This window comes from Suncus etruscus, chromosome 4 (assembly GCF_024139225.1).
Source record: "Suncus etruscus isolate mSunEtr1 chromosome 4, mSunEtr1.pri.cur, whole genome shotgun sequence".
NCBI classification, from domain to species: Eukaryota; Metazoa; Chordata; class Mammalia; order Eulipotyphla; family Soricidae; genus Suncus; species Suncus etruscus.
The window spans coordinates 45,770,035-45,792,095 of NC_064851.1; the positions used below are offsets into that span (position 1 = coordinate 45,770,035).

General features: G+C 42.7%; 1 pseudogene; it reads right to left on the reverse strand.

The window, feature by feature from the left end:
• Nucleotides 1–1,695: 1,695 nt before the first annotated feature.
• LOC126007051 (methylosome subunit pICln-like) lies at nucleotides 1,696–2,438 on the reverse strand (annotated as a pseudogene).
• Between the last annotated feature and the right edge of the window lie 19,623 nt (nucleotides 2,439–22,061).

Here is a 22,061-nt window from a genome sequence, read left to right on the forward strand (position 1 = left end):
CAACAATACAGTTTTAAGCTTACAATGTTCCAACATCACATCCAATACCAGTGTCCCTGTCTCTCCATCAGTATTTCAAGGTCCTTTCTTGCTCCCCACACCCCTGGAAAACTAATTTTTAAAAGTTAATTGTTAAAGTCTGTACATGTTTACAACAGTGTTAACATTTATGGTTATGATATGCATGGCTACCTTACCTCTCCACCATCAGTTTCCAAGACTCTTGCCAATGTCCTTGGGTTAGTCCAAATGCCTTCACCATACTGTACCTTGCTCCATCTCTCCTTCCTTACTTGGCAATCTCAGCTCTGTAATCCAGGGCAAAGGTCTCCTAGTCATTTGATCCTTCAATTCTCTCCTTTTGTTTATGTGCCACAAATGTGTGAGATCATCTGATGTTTATTTTCCCTCTGATTTACTTTAGTCAGCACAATCTCTGCCCGTTTCTCCAAGTTATCTTTTCTTAAAACTCCACAGTATCTCATTGTATATATTTACCATTACCTCTTTATCCACTTATCTGTTATTGGGCATTTGGGTAATTTCCATATCCTGGATATTGTACTTGGCATTACAGTGATCATAAGTGTGCATGTATATTTTCAAACTAATGTTTTTATGTTTGGGGGCAGCAGATTCCAAGAAGTGGAAACTCTAATCTTACTTTTGGGAAACATTTCCACTCTTATTCCTCTTATTAAAAACACCATAAAAATGTCTCTTTTGAAAAACACCACTCTTGGGGCAGAGTGATAGCACAGCAGGTAGCACAAATAAACAAAAAAAGACAACACTCTTAATCCTCTCACCTCCCTGAACTGGTCAAGACTTCAATGTAAGTCTTTTTAACATCAAGCATTTAAAAGGAAAGATGGAATCATGCAATTTGTAACAACATGGATGGAACTGGAAGACATTATGTTAAATGAAGTAAACCAGAAGAAGGATAAATACAAAATATCACTTATATGTATTATTAATTTTTTATAGAAAATCTAGATTTATTTAAGTTCTTACAAAGACTAAATAGGTTTAACACCTGAATTAGTTGGAGGACTTGATCCCATCTTCACTGTTCTGTTCCACACACTGAACTGATGCTAGAAATCAAAAGTTCTGAGGATAGGACAGACCAACAACCTGAGACATACTCAGGGAAGTCCGGTAGGCCTGGTGTTAAAGGACGTATGGCCAAGCTGGATGCAGAGTATAGCTAGAAGTAAGCAGAGTAGTGGGGCCCAGCTACAGCTACTCAATGAGCCGCTCCTGTGAAGATGACTCAACACCAAGCTGCTGGGAGACCACTTCCTAGTTCAAGGATGAAACTAAGTCAAAAATGTATATTAGATTCACTTCTTTCACCTTTCAACCTTTCTACACAACCTATCTACACCCCAACTCCTATGCTTTCACCTCTTAGGTCTCCCACATTCCAGGAATGCAGAGGCAGGGAATCACAGGCCAACGAGGGTGCCTAGCACAGAATGTTTTGAGTAAATAACAAACTACACATACCCTCTTGATTAGGTTAATTCACCTTTGAAAATAATGGTCAAAGTTTCTTCCTCTAATGACAGCATGTTATCTCTGCAAAGTCTGTCCTGAAAATAACTGGTTCAGAAGAACAAGGAGATAGCAAAAGATTTTCATCAAGACCCAAACCACAGTGGAAAAGACACAAGTTCTCTCCCACAGTTATGAACAGAATCTCAAAGTATGGGAATCAATCTCAGTGGTCAACATCTGATCCTCAAATTATCCAGCAATTGCAGGAGCAGTTTCTACCTTCATACTTCATAATTCTGTAAGGAATCTTCTGTCTGGACACCAGCCATGTTGTACTGACTACTCGTGGACTGAGAAAGCATCCCTTCTAAAGGCTCCAGGCTGGCTTGGCCTTCTGCTATTAGATGAGATCATCCTGCATAGGAATAAAATGGACAGATATCCCCATGACTTTGTTCATCAGCTTCCACATCATATTCTTCACCATAATAATCATCTGAATCTTCATCCTCAGGGTCTGGATGCAGCACCCGGCATTCACACAGTGCAGTAAACATCGCCTCCAAAGTTGTTTTTATCACTAGGCACAAATCTAACTAAATTCAGCAATAGACTCAATAATCATGGTCACTGTCTTCCTCTTCTTCATCAGAAACAGATTCTTTTGATTCCTCTCCAAATTTGGCATTCATCATGACATACAAATGCTCTTTTGGATACATACTGAGGTCCCTGGATACCGCATGCAGACTAATGTTGGGGTATTCCAGTGAGAATCCCAATCCAGAGCCATCTAACCAAGACAGGTGGCTCTCCACAATGTAGAGTGTCCAGGTGCACCTTGGCCATTCAACACAGCTTTGGTGTCTGTCTGCTGCTGTCATAGCCCCACAAGCCGAGCCGGGAGGCAGGAAGCTCTTGAGGAAGGTCATGCTGGCAGGTGGAAGCCCAGTACGCCAAGCCAGTTTTCTGTACCACTTATATGTAGTATTTAGAATAACTGCATGAAGAAATGCAATGGTCTAAATGAGAGTTGTTTTGAACACCTTTGGCTCCAGAGTATAGCAAGGAGAAGGAAAGAAATGGAGTGGAGACTGCTCAATTTGACTGGCTTAAAATATATATATATATATATAAAGAAAGAAAGAACGAAATTGAGTGGAGGGTTGAAGAGATAGCACAGCGGTAGGGCATTTGCCTTGCCCTAGGATGGACCCGGGTTCAATTCCCAGCATCCCATATGGCCCGCCATACCTGTAGGGGCGATTTCTGAGTGCAGAGTCAGGAGTGACCCTGAGGACCACTGTGTGTGGCCCAGAAACAAACAAATAAACAAAAGAGCTAATAAGGGCTTTTTTTTCACTCTCTCTTATTATTCTTTTTCATAGTTAGGTGTGGTGAGGAATATATGAGACAATAGATTATTAAGTTATTAACATAATCCCTGCACACTGTGAGTCTCAATCAGTGGTCCTCAAACTTTTTAAACAGGGGGCCAGTTCACTGACCCTCAGACCATTGGAGAGCCAGACTAGAGTAAAAACAAAAACTATTGACAAATTCCTATGCACATTGCATATATCTTATCTTGAAGTGAAGAAACAAAGTGGGAAAAATACAATATGTGGCCTGCGGACCATAGTTTGAGGAACACTACATAAATAGTTCATATTATTCATCTGGATTAGGGCTCCAACTGAGCTCTGAAAAAAAAACATAACGTTTTGTAGAAGTCTCTGTTTACTAATAGATGCCATTTTTTTTGGGGGGGTCACATCTGGATATATTCAGAAATTACTCCTGGTTCTGTTCTCAGGGATCACTTCTGACAGTACTTAGGGACCATATGTGGTTCTGGGGATTCAACCCAGATTAGCCACATGCAAGGCAAGCACCTTCCCTGCAGCACTATCTCTCCAGCCCCAATCTCACTTTAATATATTTTTCTTTTGCGAAGATTGTATTTGTGTAAAATTATGCTTTAAGTGAACAAACATCTAAGCTAGGCAAAAATTGTCTGCCTTCCTCAAAAAAAGAGACACCAAGCCAAGTAAGTGGAAGCTAAAGTAAACATATGGAACCACATTAAACCGAGAAGCTTCTGCACCTCAAAGAAAATGGTGAGTAGGATACAAAAACTCCCCAAGGAATGGAAGAAACTATTCACCAATACTCCTCTGATAAGGGGTTAATATCTAAGATATACAACGCACTGGTAAAATTCAGCAAGAAAAAAAAATCTAATTCTATCCAAAAATGGGGAGAGGAAATGAATAGACATTTTCTCAAAGAAGAAACACAGATGGCCAAAAAGCACATGAAAAATGCTCCACATCAGGGAGATGCAAATCAAAACAACAATGAGATATTATCTCACACCACAGAAACTGGCACACATCACAAAGAACAAGAATGAACACTGCTGGTATGAATGTGGGGAGAAAGGAAATCTCATTCACTGCTGGTGGAAATGTAGACTGGTCCAGTCTTTCTGGAAAACAACATGGATATTCCTCAAAACACTAAAAATTGAGCTTCCATATGATCCAGCAATACCACTCCTACAGATATATCTGAGGAACCCAAAAACACAATACAAAAAGGCCCTCTGCACTATTTACAATAGTCAGAATCTGGAAATAGCCCAAGTACCCAAGAACAGATAAGTAGCTAAAGAAACTGTAATATATCTATACAACGGATACTATGCAGCTATTAGAAAAAATGACATTATGAAATCTGTTTATACGGGGCTGGAGAGATAGCATGGAGGTAAAGCGTTTGCCTTTCATGCAAGAGGTCATCGGTTCGAATCCCAGCATCCCATATGGTCCCCTGTGCCTGCCAGGAGCAATTTCTGAGCATGGAGCCAGGAGTAACCCCTGAGCACTGCCGGGTGTGACCCAAAAACCACAAAAAAAAAAAAAAAAAAAAAAAAAAAGAAATCTGTTTATACATGGATGGATTTGGAGAGTATTTTTCTGAGTGAAATGAATCAGAGTGGGGGCTGGAGTGATACAAGCGGTAGGGTGTTTGCCTTGCATGCCGCTGACCCAGAACAGACCCAGGTTTGATCCCTAGCATCCTATATGGTCCCCCAAGCCTGCCAGAAGTGATTTCTGAGCACAGAGTCATGAGTAACACCTGAGTGGAGCCGGGTGTGGCATCAAGGGTTACTCCTGACAGGCTTAGGGGACCATATGGGATGCCGGGATTTGAACCACCATCTGTCCTGGATTGGCTGTGTGCAAGACAAAGACCCTACCTGCTGTGCTATCTCTCTGGTCCAATACTGAGGATTTTTGTCAATAAAGAAACGCTGCCATTTCCATGTTCCACCAATGTTTCGTCCCAATTCACAGATGACCAATGCAGGCAAAAATCATAGTTATTTACATAGACTTACAATTTTTTGTTGTTGTTGCTTGTTTTTTTTGGGGTCACACCTGGCAGCGCTCAGGGGTTACTCCTGGCTCTATGCTCAGAAATTGCTCCTGGCAGGCTCGGGGGACCATATGGGATGCCGGGATTTGAACCAATGACCTTCTGCATGAAAGGCCTTACTTCCATGCTATCTCTCTGGCCCCATAGACTTACAATTTAAGTAAATAATTTATTGTTATTATTTTGTTGTTTTGGGGCCATAACTGGTAGTGTTCAGGGCTTATTCCTGACTCTGTGCTCAGAAATCACTCCTGGAGAGGCTCAGAAGGGGACCATTTGGGGTGCTGGGGATTGAACCTAGCTCAGCTTTGTGCAAGGCAAGGCCCTACCCTCTGTACTTTCACTCTGGCCCAGAAGTAATCTTTTTTGTTTGCTTGTTTGTTTTTCTGTTTTTGGGTCACACCCTCCAGCGCTCAGGTGTTACTCTTGGCTCTATGCTCAGAAATTGCTCCTGGCAGGCTGAGGGGACCATATGGGATGCCGGAATTCAAACTTACCTGTATGCTATCTCTCTGGCCCCAAAGTATTCTTTTTCCTTTTTTAATATCTTTATTTGGGGGACCAGAGTGGTGGCACAAGCAATAAGGCGTGCACTAACCTAGGACAAATGTGTTTGTAGTTGGGTTTTAGTTATAAAAAAAAGAACACTCCTGGGCCAGAGAGATAGCACGGAGGTAAGGCGTTTGCCTTGCATGCATAAGGACGATGGTTCGAATTTTGGCATCCCATATGGTCCCCCGAGCCTGCCAGGAGCGATTTCTGAGCATAGAGCCAGGAGTAACCTCTGAGCATTGCCGGTGTGACCCAAAAACCAAAAATTATAATAATAATAATAATAATAATAATAATAATAATAATAATAATAATAATAAAAAAGAACACTCCCCTTCACCAGTACAACACTGCCATCACCAATGCCCTCCATCTCCCTCCCTCCCCACACCCCTTGCCTGTCTTCAAGACAGGCTTTCTATTTCTCTCACTCACTATCATAGTCATGATAGTTATCAGTGTAGTTATTTCTCTAGCTGAACTCATTTTATCTATTTATATAAATAAATAAAATAAAATATGGACTAATAATATTAGGTAAAGCTATTTTCCCTGGATCTGAGTCCATGGTCATGGGATTCATATAAGTCTAATCTAGTGAAGTGAGGCTCAGTGTAAAAGTTTTATTCTCAACTTCAAATTCAAAAAGTTTAATTGAGAGAGTTTAAAATACTTTCCTTTTGTCTTTTTTTTTTTCAGAGTAAAATATTTGTCTTTGAAATAGAATGAAGTTAGACTCATTATCATGTTAAAGGGTAGGCTGGTGAGTCTTTTCACGCATTGAGTATTTTTAATGTACAGGGTAATTCCAGGTAATTGTTTTTATTGTTCTAGATGTGAACACTGGAGAAATTGGTGTGGGATTGAATTTCCCATTCATCCATCCCTTTTCCAAACAGTAATGTATCAACCATCTGCACAGGGAGTTTACAGTGTGTTATGCCATTTTCAAAACAACACTTTGTTAATGATCAAGGTGGTACAGAAAGCAGCACAGGTGAATTTTATAATCACAAAAAAAGCAGGGTTGTGGAAAAATAAATAAATTTATTATTCATTTGATAATAGAATCAAGTTTTTAAAAGTATAAACTTTTTTGTTTGTTATTTTTTTGGGTCACACCCAGCAGCGTTCAGGGGTTACTCCTGGCTCTACACTCAGAAATCGCCCCTGGCAGGCACAGGGAACCATATGGGATGCCGGGATTTGAACTACCGTCCTTCTGTATGCAAAGCAAATGCCTCACCTCCATGCTATCTCTCTGGCCCAAAAGTATATTTTTGCAAGACATGTACATATATAAAATTGAAAATATCAATCTAAAATAAGATAAAATCTCTGGTCAGAGAATATCATTTCTTGATAACCAAACACCATGTTTAAACTATAAATACTGGAAGAATAATCCTGAGAACACTGATACATCATGTTATTAAATAAAACTGATAATAGAGGGGCCAGAGCAATAGCACAGCAGTAAGGTGTTTGCCTTGAACACAAGCCAACACAGGACAGACATCATTTCAAATCCTGGCATCCCATATGGTCCCCCAACCCTGCCAGGAGTGACTTCTGAGTGCAGAGCCAAGAGTAACCCCTGAGCACCGTCAGGTGTGACCCAAATCCCCCTCCAAAAAAAAAAAACATGATAATAGAATCAAAGAACTGGTCTACTCAATAGAGATTATCATAGTAACAGAAGGGAGTGTTGTAGGAAAAAGCAGAATGGGGAGACCCTGAGACCTGTGAATGGTGGAGGCGGTGAAAACTTTGTTGTGGGTGGTGGTGTTGGAATGATATACTCATGAAACCTTGGTATTGATTGTATTATAAAATTGTAAAACACCATGACTAAGATAAAATGATACAATATAGGGACCGGAGAGATAGCACAGCAGTAGGGCATTTGTCTTGCACATGCTAACCCAGGTCGGACCTCGGTTTGATCCCTGGCATCCCATGTGTTCCCCCAAGCCAGGAGAAATTTCTTTTTCCTTCCTTCCTTCCTTCCTTCCTTCCTTCCTTCCTTCCTTCCTTCCTTCCTTCCTTCCTTCCTTCCTTCCTTCCTTCCTTCCTTCCTTCCTTCCTTCCTTCCTTCCTTCCTTCCTTCCTTCCTCCCTCCCTCCCTCCCTCCCTCCCTCCCTCCCTCCAGGAGCGATTTCTGAGCACATAGCCAGGAGTAACCCCTGAGCGTCATTGGGTGTGGCCCAAAGCCCAAAGAAAAAAATAATAATACAATATAGAGGCCATATTTCTAGTATTGGGTTCTTCCTGCACCACGTGGTCCCTAAGCACTTCTAAGCACAAAGTTAGAGGTTCCAGAGTGTATGCAGGTGTGACCCTGAAGGCAACAGGGCCCCAGCAGCACCACATTCTTAGACTCTAGTACTAAATTGCCAGTCTGGTTGACCAAGAATTGCTGGGAGTGACTTCCAAGTCCCCTGATCATTGCTTGCAAATCCCCTTTCCAAAAAAGCCTGAATATAATTTCACCATTAATTTATTACAATAGGGGCCCGGAGAGATGGCACAGCGGCATTTGCCTTGCAAGCAGCCCATCCAGCACCTAAGGTGGTTGGTTCGAATCCCGGTGTCCCATATGGTCCCCCGTGCCTGCCAGGAGCTGTTTCTGAGCAGACAGCCAGGAGGAACCCCTGAGCACCGCCGGGTGTGGCCCAAAAACCAAAAAAAAAAAAAAAAAATTTATTACAATAGCTACGTAAGTACTAGAATGATATATAAAGCACCATGGTCACTACATGGACTGGTTTAAACAGGGAGTGTCCGCTAATAGGCATGTCTTACTAAAAGAATAATGAGGGGCCGGGTAGGTGGCGCTGGAGGTAAGGTGTCTGCCTTGCAAGCGCTAGCCAAGGAAGGACCGCAGTTCGATCCCCCAGTGTCCCATATGGTCCCCCCAAGCCAGGGGCGATTTTTGAGCACATAGCCAGGAGTAACCCCTGAGTGTCAAACGGGTGTGGCCCAAAAAACCAAAAAAAAAAAAAAAAAAAAGAATAATGAGGGGCCCAAGCTATAGCGCAGCAGTAGGGCATTTGCCTTGCATGCACCTGACCCAGAATGGACCTTGGTTTGATCTCGGCATCCCATAGGGTCCACAAAGTCAGGAGCGATTTCTGAGCATATAGCTAAGTACAACTGCCTGTTTTTATTTTTATTTTTTGGGTTTTGTTTGTTTGTTTGTTTGTTTGTATTTGGGTCATGCCTGGCAGCGCTCAGGGGTTACTACTGGCTCTGCGCTCAGAATTCACCACAAGCAGTCTTGGAAAATCAAATGGGATGGCGGGAATCGAACCACCATCCATCCTGGGTTGGCTGAATGCAAGGCAAATGCCCTACTGTTCTGTCTCTCATGTCCCAACTGTCTATTTTTTAGTCCTACCTAGTAGCCCTTCGTCTTAGCAAGAATTTTGTTTCAAACTAGACTTCATTTAATCCTTCATTCAGTAACTATAACTGAGTTCCTACTACTACAAAAGTTATAGAATAATTCAGATGTATTCTGTGCTTTAAAAACAAACTTTGGGGGCTGGAGAGATAGCATGGAGGTAAGGCGTTTGCCTTTCATGCAAGAGGTCATCGGTTCGAATCCCAGCGTCCCATACGGTCCCCCGTGCCTGCTAGGAGCAATTTCTGAGCATGGAGCCAGGAGTAACCCCTGAGCACTGCCGGGTGTGACCCAAAAACCACAAAAAAAAAAAAAAAAAAAAAAAAAAACAACAAACTTTGATTGGAGGCTGAGTGATAGTACAGTCGATAGGGTATTTGACTTGCATGCAGCCATCCTGGGGCCAATTCCCAGCATTCCGTATGGTCCCCTAAGCCTGCCAGGAGTAATTTCTGAGCAGAGCAAGAAGTAACCCCAAGCACTGCCAAATGTGGCTTCCCACAAAAAAAAAATAAATAAATAAAAAAGATCAAGAGTAACCTCTGAGCAGTGCCCCAAAACAAAAACAAAGAAACCCTGATTAGTTTTTTGTTAAATATAATAAGGAATAGTAGCTATTTTTAAAATATTTTCCAATGCAATTTGTATCAATAGCCTTTATTTTTTTTTTTTTTTTTTTTTTTTTTTTGGCTTTTGGGCCACACCCGGCGGTGCTCAGGGGTTACTCCTGGCTGTCTGCTCAGAAATAGCTCCTGGCAGGCACGGGGGACCATATGGGACACCGGGATTCGAACCAACCACCTTTGGTCCTGGATTGGCTGCTTGCAAGGCAAACGCCGCTGTGCTATCTCTCCGGGCCCAGCCTTTATTTTTTAAGACCATTCATTTATCTGTTTATTGAAAGACCATTTGTAAAGTTTTACTGAAGGTCCAAAGCGCTAGTATAGCTGGTAAGGCATTTGTTTTGCACATGGCTGACCCAGGTTTGATCCCTGGAACTCCATAGGGACCTTTGAGCCCGGCCAGTAAATGATCCTTGAGCATAGCCCTGAGCACCACCAGATATGATCCCCAAAATAAATAAATAAACAAAAATGTTCATTGAGCATCTGCAATCTTAACTGACAATCCTTCTACTACCCATTGACTGTTAAAGAGGTGTATGTGCTTTCCTAGTCTTGTCCCGGTGACCCGATGAACTTTCTGAACAGGCGCACACCCAGAGCATAGCAGCCATGCTTCCCATCTGCATTCATCGCTTTCCCCTCTCTCATTCCCTCATCAACCACAGCCCCTCTGGGGAGTTCAAGCCTTTTGAATAGGGCAAGCTGTTTCCCATTTCCACAGCCACATCATCTGTGCCTGTCTTCTCAGGGCAATTTTCTTTAAGCTGAATCTGCAAGAGCTGAGAAATGACTCAGGTATTGGATCTTGGATCAGGGGTAGGGGAAAACACCCAATTAAATTCTGAGAGCCTGCAGACAAAAACACCATTTGTGCAGCCACTCAATTGGAAATAAATCATTACAAATCTGGGAACGTTTTACCTTTAAATGCATCACTTATCCAACGTGTTTTTTGTTTTTGTTTTGTTTTGTTTTGTTTTTGACCATACCTGGCATTGCTCAGAGATTATTCCTGGCTCTGTGCTCAGAAATTGCTCCTGGCAGGCTAGTGGGCCAAATGGGATGCTGGGAATCTAACCCAAGTCTATCCTGGGTTGGCCACATGCAAGGCTGTACCTTACTGCTGTACTCTCTCCTGCTCCCAGATATTTTTTTAAATCATTTAGAAACGAAATACTTTCATCTGTGTTGGGTTGTTGGCAGACAACACAAGCAATAGAGTAATAGGGAAAATACAAACTTTCCATCCCCCCAAAAAACCTGGTTTAATGCCTTCCTGCCTTCATCCTGAAATTTAAAACAATTATCTTTGAATATATATTCTGTAGGTGAAGTCCGGTAGGACAAAGAGAAATGTACACAGAGGAAATAGAAGTGATTTTTTATTTAACTGTCAATTTTGCTTTTCTGTCCAGATTGGTCCTATAGAGAATTCCAGTGTGTGGAATTCACAATGTGTGAGAGTTAAGTTTCAGAGAAGTACAAAGTAAATGTGAAATGTCTCAAATCAAGTAGGTTCCTGACAACCTTAAGAGGCCTTCCTTTTTTTTTTTTTTTTTTTTGTGGTTTTTTGGGTCACACCCGGCAGTGCTCATGGGTTATTTCTGGCTCCAGGCTCAGAAATTGCTCCTGGCAGGCACAGGGGACCATATGGGGCGCCGGGATTCAAACCGATGACCTCCTGCATGAAAGGCAAATGCCTTACCTCCATGCTATCTCTCCGGCCCCGGCCTTCCTTTTTTTTAACCTTTATTGATTGATTGGTTTTAGGGCCACACCCTGAGGCGCTCAGAGGTTACTCCTGGCTCTGTACTCAGAAATCACCCCTGGCAAGCCAGGGGACCATATGGGATGCCAGTAATTGAACCAGATTCCTTCCGGGTTGGCTGCATGCAAGGCAAACACCTTACCACTGTGCTATCTCTCCAGTCCCAAGAGGCCTTCTTTTTCATTCAAACCTGAACTTGCTTTAAATGCAAAAAGCAAGCAAAGGTGTTTTAAAGAAACATGAATGAGTTGTTTTAATTTTTGGGCTATCATAGGGGCCGGAGAGATAGCATGGATGTAAGGCATTTCCCTTTCATGCAGAAGGTCATCAGTTCAAATCCAGCCTCCTATATGGTCCCACGTGCCTGCCAGGAGCAATTTCTGAGCATGGAGCCAGGAGTTTTCCCTGAGCAATGCCGGGTGAGACCCAAAAACCACACACACACACACACACACACACACACACACACACACAAAGCAAGACTTTTTGGCTATCATAGTAAAGATATATTTTGGTGGGGCCGGAGAGATAGCATGGAGGTAAGGCGTTTGCCTCTCATGCAGGAGGTCATCGGTTCGAATCCCGGCGTCCCATATGGTCCTCCCGTGCCTGCCAGGAGCAATTTCTGAGCCTGGAGCCAGGAATAACCCCTGAGCACTGCCAGGTGTGACCCAAAAACCACAAAAAAAAAAAAAAAAAAAAAAAGATATATTTTGGTGATTTGAGGTGGAGGGTTTGGACTACACCTGATGAGTAAGACAGGTCTTACTCCTGTCTCTGTACTCAGAGAATCATTCCTGGTGGGACTTGGGGGACTTTATGCTGTGATGTTTGGTTTAATCCAATTTGGCTGCATGCAAGGCAAGTGCCTTAAGCCCTATACTGTCTCTCACCCTTGACTATGCTACACCAAACATCTAAATATGATAGAACAAACAGGAAAAATACATAGTCCACTGCTTTCAAGGAAACTATATTCAAAGAAAGAAATCTATAAATTAACATTCAAATAAATCAAGATGTGAACAAGTGAGTCATGAAAATATGAGCAAAATAAAGCACAAATAAAGTTTTTTTTTTTGGGGGCCACACCCGACGTTGCTCAGGGGTTACTCCTGGCTGTCTGCTCAGAAATAGCTCCTGGCAGGCACGGGGAACCATATGGGGCACGGGGGACCATATGGGACACCGGGTTTCGAACCAACCACCTTTGGTCCTGGATCGGCTACTTGCAAGGCAAACGCCGCTGTGCTATCTCCCCGGGCCCAACAAATAAAGTTTTTAATCAGGTTCTCACTCAGAGGATGAAAAAAAACTCACATGTGAACAAGGAGAGTTTATTCCAGCATGGGAGAGGGGCCAGAGCTACAGCAGAGTGTGTTCTTTTTATGAACTGTATGACAAGTCCAATAGTTCAAGAATTGGGACAAAGCAGGGAGGCACAGGAAAGGAAGGTTCTGACCTCCCTTAGGCTATGGACTCATGAATGTCACCTTTGTCCTCTGGGGTCAGCAGTACTTAAGAAGATAAATGAGAAGATGCATATTCCAGACAGACACATTTAGACTTAGGAGGAAATTAGACTTAGAAGGAAATTTCAAAGTTAAGAGAATGGAAGTTCGAGACTATTTTAGATGAGAGAGGTGATTTGAGTTGTTTAGGGCTCTAACAATGGGAAAAGAAAGGAGGTAAGAAATTATAGAGACCAAGCTGGAGCAGTAGTGCAGAGGTAGGGCGTTTAACTTGCACATAGCTGACTTAGGACTGACCATGGTTTGATCCTCAGGCATCCCATATGGTCCTTCAAGCCAGGAGCTATTTCTTTTACTTTTTTGTTTATTTTTGGGCCACACCCGGCAGTGTTCAGGGGTTACTCCTGGTTCTGTGCTCAGAAATCGCTCCTGGCAGGCACAGGGGACCATGTGGAATGCAGGGATTCAAACCACCTTTGGTCCTGGGTCAGCTGCTTGCAAGGCAAATGCCCTACCATTGTGCTATCTCTCTGGCCCCAAGCCAGGAGTGATTTCTGAGCACATAGCCAGGAATAACCCCTGAGCATCACCGGGTGTGGGCCAAATCCAAAAAGAAAAAAAAAAGAAAAAAATTCTAGAGACATTTGGAGTTAGAATCAAAAGGAGTTAGGCATCATCTAAATGTAATTGAATGTAAACTAAGAGCTTGTTAGACCTACCTAAAAGGTCTTTGCCTTAACATAATAAATTTACAATCAAGTTGAGAAAGCAGGACAATTATACACAAATACTCATGCCTGTTATTCAACAAACAGCAGAAAAAGAAGTAAACAAGAGTCAATTATAGTAACTGGAACATAAAGATAATGAACATTTGTTGAGTATAGCTGACAAATGTTCTGTGAGGAGAGTGTGAAGAGGGATTAAGGCCCATGCCGTGTATGGAGCCAACCCTCCATGACCTCTTGAGCACTGATAAAAGCATCCCCTGAGCATAGAGCCAGGAGTATAACCAAGCACCAGTGGGGATAGCCCAGATGCCACTCTCCAAAACAAAAGAAATGCTCTTCCAAAAAATTTTAACTCTTGAAAAAAAAAAACCATAACTTTATAACTTTCACAACTAGATAATAATAGATCATTGAATAGATTTTTTTTCTTGTTTTTTTTTTTTTTTTTTTTTTTTTTGGGTGACACCCGGCAAGCGCTCAGGGGTTACTCCTGGCTCTAGACTCAGAAATCGCTTCTGGCAGGCTCGGGGGACCATATGGGATGTCGGAATTCGAACCACCATCCTTCTACATGCAAGGCAAATGCCTTACCTCCATGCTATCTCTCCGGCCCCATTGAATAGATTAAAAGAAAACAACATTTCTTGGGGCCGGAGAGATAGCATGGAGGTAAGGCGTTTGTCTTTCATGCAGAAGGATGGTGGTTCAAATTCCGACATCCCATATGATCCCCTGTGCCTACCAAGGGCGATTTCTGATTCTAGAGCCAGGAGTAACCCCTGAGCGCTGCCGGGTGTGACCCAAAAACCAAACAAACAAAAACATTTCTTTATTAAGGGTTTGAGGCCACTTCAGGGTGCTCAAGGGCCACTCCTGGTTCTGCACTCAGAAGTCGCTCCTGGTAGGCTCTGGGGAATATATGGGATGCCGGAAATTCGAACCCAGGTCTGTTCCGGTTTGGCCATGTTTTTTTTTGTTTGTTTGTTTTTGTTTTTGTTTTTGGTTTTTGGGTCACACACTGCAGCGCTCAGGGGTTACTCCTGGCTCTATGCTCAGAAATTGCTCCTGGCAGGCTCGGGGGACCATATGGGATGCCGAGATTCGAACCACCGTCCTTCTGCATGAAAGGTAAACGCCTTACCGCTGTGCTATCTCTCTGGCCCTGGCCATGTTGTTTTAATAAGTAGGCAAACACCCTACTCGATGTGCTATTGCTCAAGCCCCTGAATAGATTTCTGAGCATATTTTTCAGTATCATAAGATTCTGTTAAAGTGAAAATGCAGGGAAGAGGGGCAAGAGCAATAGCACAGCAGATAGGGTATTTGCTTTGCATGCAGCCAATTGGGAGTTAGATCCATGGCGTCCCTATGACATCCTGAGTCTGCCAGGAGTAATTTTTTTTTTTTTGGTGGTTTTTGGGCCACACCCAGTGGCACTCAGGGATTACTCCTGGCTTTCTGCTCAGAAATCGCTCCTGGCAGGCTCAGTGGACCATATGGGATGCCGGGATTCGAACCACCGTTGGTCCTGGGTCGGCCATTTGCCAGGCAAACGCCCTACCACTGTGCTATCTCTCCAGCCCTGCCAGGAGTAATTTATGACTGCAGAGCCAGGAGTAAGTTCTGAGCATTGCTGTGGAAGGAAGGAAGGAAGGAAGGAAGGAAGGAAGGAAGGAAGGAAGGAAGGAAGGAAGGAAGGAAGGAAGGAAGGAAGGAAGGAAGGAAGGAAGGGAGGGAGGGAGGGAGAATTTAAAATTTAGCCAATTTAAAAGTCTATATACTATATATATACTATATATATACTATATATATATATACTATAAAGTCTATATACTTACAAGTTCTACAGTGAGCCTTTCTAAAAATGGTCACATGCATGACAACAAATTTTTTTTGTTTTGGTTTTTGAGTCACACCCAGTGGCGCTCAGGAATTACTCCTGGCTCTGAGTTCTCCTGGTAGGGACAGGGGACCATATGAGATGCCAAGATTTGAACCACCATCCGTCCTGGTTCGGCTGCCTGCAAGGCAAACGCCCTACAGCTGTGCTATCTCTCTGGTCCCTGCTTGACGACAACTTGATCCAGGGCACGAGATGACCCCCCCCCCCCTCACTCCACATCATTAAGTGTAGTCCTAGAGGCCCCAAGCATATCCAGGGAGACCCTGATCCTGGCATCATAAAGCTTGAGTATACAGCATGCTTTGGCTCTAGACAACCATAGGTACTGCTGGCCAAGAATTACCAGGAGTAACTCAAAGTTCCCTGAGAACACTTAGGAGGTCCCCCCCCCACAAATAAAACAATATGACATTCTGGACATACAAAACTAAAGACAGTAAGAAGGTCAATGATTGCTCGAGATTAGGAAGGGAAGAATTAATAATATGAGCACAAGGAATTGTTAGAATAGTGAATTAGTTTGTATGATACTGTCATGATGGTCTTGGCATTATGACATGTGAGAACAGTACAATACAAAGAGCGAAAGTTCATGTAAACTGCAGACTTCAGTTATCTCAGTATTTGTTCATCCACTGTAACAAATGTACATCACTAGCATGTATTCTACACCAAAGCAACATGATAGAAAAAACTAAAATGGACAGGGTGAGAGGGGAAAAATAAACTTCTGTGGTAAACTGCTTAATTGTTTTATAAACCAAAAATTACAATATGCATAATATATTTTCTTTATAAATGAACTTTTTTATATAAATAAACTTTTATGCTTTTGTTTGTTTTTCTGGGTTTTGGGTCACATCTGGCAGCACTCAGGGGTTCCTCCTGGCTCTGCGCTCTGAAATTGCTCCTGGCAGGCATGGGAAACCATATGGGATGCCAGGATATGAACCACTGACCATCCTGGATGGATTGCTTGCAAGACAAATGCCCTATCACTGTGCTATCTCTTTGGCCCCCGAAATTTTGTTATTTTATGTCTATCATTGCATTAGGAAGTGGAGGTATAGGTCTTCCTTCCTTCCTTCCTTCGTTCCTTCCTTCCTTCCTTCCTTTTTTGTTTTTGGGTCACACTTGGCAGCATTCAAGGGTTACTCTTGGCTCTACGCTCAGAAATCGCTCCTGACAGGCACAGGGACCATATGGGATGCCAGGATTTGAGCCACCATCCTTCTGCATGAAAGGCAAGCGCCTTACCTCCATGCTATCTCTCCGGTCCCATATAGGTCTTTCTGACATTTACAATGTTACTACGTAGAGATAGAGGGGCTAAACAGTAATGAAAAAGTGATATAAATAAATAGTTAAGTACACACTACTTTGAGTGGAAGACTTCATTAGGCTATGAGAGATTATACTGTGTATAAAGAGTGGGAGAAGTTTTCCCTCAGAAAGAGATAGTCTAATTATGTTCTCAAAGTTAAGAAGAGTAAACTAGAGTATGTCTTTTCACTATCAGGTGAGTAATTGTAATTTCTACCTAAATATTATTATCACCTCAAAATTCTTCTTATATAGTAAACTCAGCATAAATGATGAGATATTAAATTTCACAAGAATGTAAAAAATTAAAAGACAACATTTTGTTTTAGAGTACTGACTGTTGTGGTATTTTCAGTTGTTTGAATTAACTATAGTACATGTCATGTCAAAACAATAGATTGGAACCAATAACTCTTAAAGCAAAAATTACCCATGTACAGATGGTGGCAAGAGTGATCACTTAAACTCTAGATGTGTAAATACCATAAGTATGTATTCAGAGTTATGAATAGAATAAGGATTCCCACAGTATCAGTCTACCTTCCACAAGCTGTGAAAATAAAGGGAATGAAATACAATCTGTTCTATACATTTTCACAAACTCAATTGCTGTAATGTGAGAAATGGTTTCTTATGGATAGAAAACCTCAACTGCCTTTAGATCACAAAAGTTCATCAGTGTACAGATGGAAGCTTTTATCCACTTCAGAATATTTGATACTCTTAGTGACAATAGTCCTACTGTTTAAGTTAATAGATGTGGTGTCCTTGGGAATAAAGTGTTTTTAAGTCAATATATAACTTACTTTTGCCTTAAGTGTCCTTTTATTTCTTAAGGACTTCTATAAGAGGATGTCTTCAGTAACATATAGCATAACTTCATTGCAATATAATGTAACAGTTTTATATTTTCACAAAAAATATTAAAATTGTAGTTAATAATTTTTAACACATATTTTTCCAATCATATAACATTAATATTATCTCTAAGGAAAATGTTGAAAATTTAAAGTATAAAATAAAATTTTACTCATAATCAGCATACAAATAAATATGATCAACTTTTGTTTTGTTTTGTTTTTGGGTCACACCCAGCAGCACTCAAGTTACTCCTCTCTGCTCAGAAATCACTCCTGGCAGGCATGGGAGACAATATGGGATGCCTGGATTCAAACCACCGTCAATTCTGGGTCGGCCACTTGCAAGGCTAACCGCTGTGTTATCTCTTCAGTCCCATTATTAACATTTTGGCATCTATAGACATGTCTAAATCTTTTATAGAAGCAGTTTTGGGCCATACTCAAGGGATTATACAGTGCCTGGGATCAAATTCAAAACTGTAAACATGCCATGCATGTGCTCAACCATTTGAACCATATCCCTGATCCTATAAAACACCTTCCTTCCTTCCTTCCTTCCTTCCTTCCTTCCTTCCTTCCTTCCTTCCTTCCTTCCTTCCTTCCTTCCTTCCTTCCTTCCTTCCTTCCTTCCTTCTTCCCTTCCTTCCTCACTTTCATCTTTCCTCCCTTCCTCCCTCCCTTCCTTCCTCCCTCCTTCTCCCTCTCTTCTCTCTTCCTTCATATTTTCTTCCATCCTTCCTTTATTTTTTCCATCCTTTCTCCCCTCCTTCCCATTCCTTTCTTCCTCCCTTTCTTTCTCCCTCCCTTCTTCCCTCCTCCTCCCTCCCTCCCCCTTCCTTCCTTCCTTCCTTCCTACCTTCCTTCCTTCCTTCCTTCCTTCCTTCCTTCCTTCCTTCCTTCCTTCCTTCCTTCCTTCCTCCTCCTCCTCCTTCCTTCCTTCCTTCCTTCCTTCCTTCCTTCCTTCCTTCCTTCCTTCCTTCCTTCCTTCCTTCCTTCCTTCCTTCCTTCCCTCCCTTCTTTCTGCTTTGGGGCCACATCCTGCAGTGCTCAACAGTTATTTCTGCCTCCGCACACAGTATTACTCTTGTCAGTGCACAGGAGACCATATGGGGTGCTGGGATCAAGCTCACTTTGGCTACACACAAAGCTGTGAAATGCCCTGCTTCTATAATATCGTTCCAGCTCCTATGACACCCTTTAAGAAGGAAAGAAATGTGTTGACCATGGCTTGTTTAAATTAGAAAAAGAAAATGCCAGAAATGTGATTATCTATACTTAGAAATATTCATTTTATAATATATATTTTGGAATCTACAGATAGTTTTGTGACAAAGAGAAAGCACAGTGAGTTAAGATGCTTGTCTTGCATGAGGCCTATCCAGGTTCAAGCCCCAGCATAATATATGGTTATATGTAATAACAATTTGGTAAATAAGTCACATCAATTTATTCCTATGCTTCATTTTAAAATTTTCATCATTTGAATCTTTTTCTTTTATAATTATTTTTTGGGGGACATACCAGCTGTGCTCAGAACTTACTTATGGCTCTTCAGAAATCACTTCTGGTAGGACTTGGGGGACCAAATAGGGTGTTGGAGATTGAGCCAGGGTGAAAAGCAAGTACCTTACCTACTGTACTATCTCTCCAGATATCATAGTTTAAATTTTCATTTGTTTATACTCAATAGTATATGTTAAATAAATTAATGAAAAGCAAAGCTAACAAATAGGTTTGGGTGAGAAGAAAACTAATGGCTCTCTAGATTTTAAAGTCATCAGCATAAAATTGACAGATCTATTTGTAACTTATCCAGAGAACTAATTTTCTGGTTCATATATAATTGAGACAGTCCACTAATCAAAAAGACAAGATTCAGGATAAATTAAGAGTAAATAGGTGGGGGCCGGGCGGTGGCGCAAGAGGTAAGGTGCCTGCCTTGCCTGCGCTAGCCTTGAACGGACCGCGGTTCGATCCCCCGGTGTCCCATATGGTCCCCCAAGCCAGGAGCGACTTCTGAGCGCATAGCCAGGAGTAACCCCTGAGCGTTACCGGGTGTGGCCCAAAAACCAAAAAAACAAAAACAAAAACAAGAGTAAATAGGTGGGAAGAGAGGCTTGAGGATCTAGTTCAACTATTAGAATATCAGGAGTCATAGTCCAGTACCTTGGAGAGCTCCCCCAAAGAGCTCCTGTTTTGATAGCCTTGGTGTTTGGAGTATTGCCCCTAAATATTCTCCTGGGTTAAACACACTGCATAAGTTTAATTCTTTTAGGGGCTGGAACAATAGTGCAACAGTAGGGCGTTTGCCTTTCACACAGGCAACCCAGGACAGACAGTGTTTCGAATCCTGGCATCTCATATGGTCCCCCGTGCCTGCCAGGAGCGATTTCTGAGCACAGAGCCAGGAGTAACCCCTGAGTGCTGCTGGGTGTGACCCCCCCCCTCCCCCGGAAAAAAAAAGAGTTTAATTTTTTTCTTTTTTGGTTTTTGGGCCACACCCAGCCGTGCTCAGGGGTTACTCCTGGCTGTCTGCTCAGAAATAGCTCCTGGCAGGCACGGGGGACCATATGGGACACCGGGATTCGAACCAACCACCTTTGGTCCTGGATCGGCTGTTTGCAAGGCAAACGCCGCTGTGCTATCTCTCCGGGCCCAAAGAGTTTAATTTTTAAAATAAAAATTTAATTATTACCATTTAAAAATAATACTATGTAAGCAGGCTGGAGAGATAGCACAGCAGTAGGGCTTTTGCCTTGCACGCAGCAGATATAGGACAGATGGTGGTTCGAATCCTGTCATCCCATATGGTGCCCCTGGCCTGCCAGGGGTGATTTCTGAGCACAGAGACAGGAGTAACCCCTGAGCGCTCTCAGGTGTGGCCCCAAAACAAAACACAAAATAGAAAATAATACTATGTGGATTTTTTTGTTTTGGCAGTGCTCAGGTGCTATTCCAGGCTCAGTGTTTAAGCAAGGGTCTTTGCTCAAGGGAGCATGTGGTGCCAGGAATCCAATCCAGGCCTCCCACATGCAAAGTATGTGATTCCTCCCCTGGAGCTATTTTACCAACTTCACTATGTAAATTGGGGAGAAGAGCCTCACTCTTGTATATAAGCCTCATCATATCCACCACCAATGTTCCAGTGCCATTTCCATGATCTAATTAGCATCAGCCCTTTTCCCTGACCCCCTATCTCCTTCTCTTTGATAAACACTATTTCTTCTTCTTTTTTTTTTTGGAGGTAGGTGAGTCCTGGTATTGAACTCAGAATCTCACTGAGTCATATTCGTGTCCCTTTCAGCTCTATTGCCAAGCTATATTCCCTCCCCTTCTATCATCTTTCTTTTTTAAATTTTTAATTATTTTTTTTAAAACTCTTCACCAGTACAACACTGCCATCACTAATGTCCCAAGTGTCCCTCCTACCCACCCCACCCCAGCCTGTGCCTAGACAGGCTTTCCTTCCTTCCTTTCTTTCTTCCTTCCTTCCTTTTTCTTTTGGGTCACACCCAGCAGCACTCAGGGGTTACTCCTGGTTCTACACTCAGAAATCGCTCCTGGCAGGCTCGGGGGGACCATACGGGATGCCAGGATTCGAACCACTGTCCTTCTGCATGCAAGGAAAATGCCTTACCTCCATGCTATTTCTCCCGTCCCCCTTCCTCCCTCCCTCCCTCCTTCCTTCCTTCCTTCTTCCCTCCCTCCCTTCCTTCCTTCTTCCCTCCCTCCCTCTTTCCTTCCTTCTTCCCTCCCTCCCTCCCTCCCTCCCTCCCTCCCTCCCTTCCTTCTTTCCTTCTTCCCTCCCTCCCTCCCTTCCTTCTTTCCTTCTTCCCTCCCTACCTCCCTCCTTTCCTTCCTTCCTTCCTTCCTTCCTTCCTTCCTTCCTTCCTTCCTTCCTTCCTTCCTTCCTTTCCTTCCTTCCTTCCTTTCCTTCCTTCCTTCCTTCCTTCCTTCCTTCCTTCCTTCCTTCCTTCCTTCCTTCCTTCCTTCCTTCCTTCCTTCCTTCCTTCCTTCCTTCCTTCCTTCCTTCCTTCCTTCCTTCCTTCCTTCCTTCTTTCTTTCTTTTTTGGGTCACACCCAGCAGCGCTCAGGGGTTACTCCTGGTTCTACACTCAGAAATCGCTCCTGGCAGGCTCGGGGGGACCATATGGGATGCTGGGATTCGAACCACTGTCCTTCTGCATGCAAGGAAAATGTCTTACCTCCATGCTATTTCTCTGGTCCCCCTTCCTCCCTCCCTCCCTCCCTCCCTCCCTCCCTCCCTCCCTCCCTCCCTCCCTTCCTTCCTTCCTTCCTTCCTTCCTTCCTTCCTTCCTTCCTTCCTTCCTTCCTTCCTTCCTTCCTTCCTTCCCTCCCTCCCTCCCTCCCTTCCATTATTTCTTTCTTTCTGCAGAGTCCAGAGTTATTTTATTTTGTTGTCACTTATAAATTCAATTGTTGTGGTTACATGGAAAAAAAATCTATCTT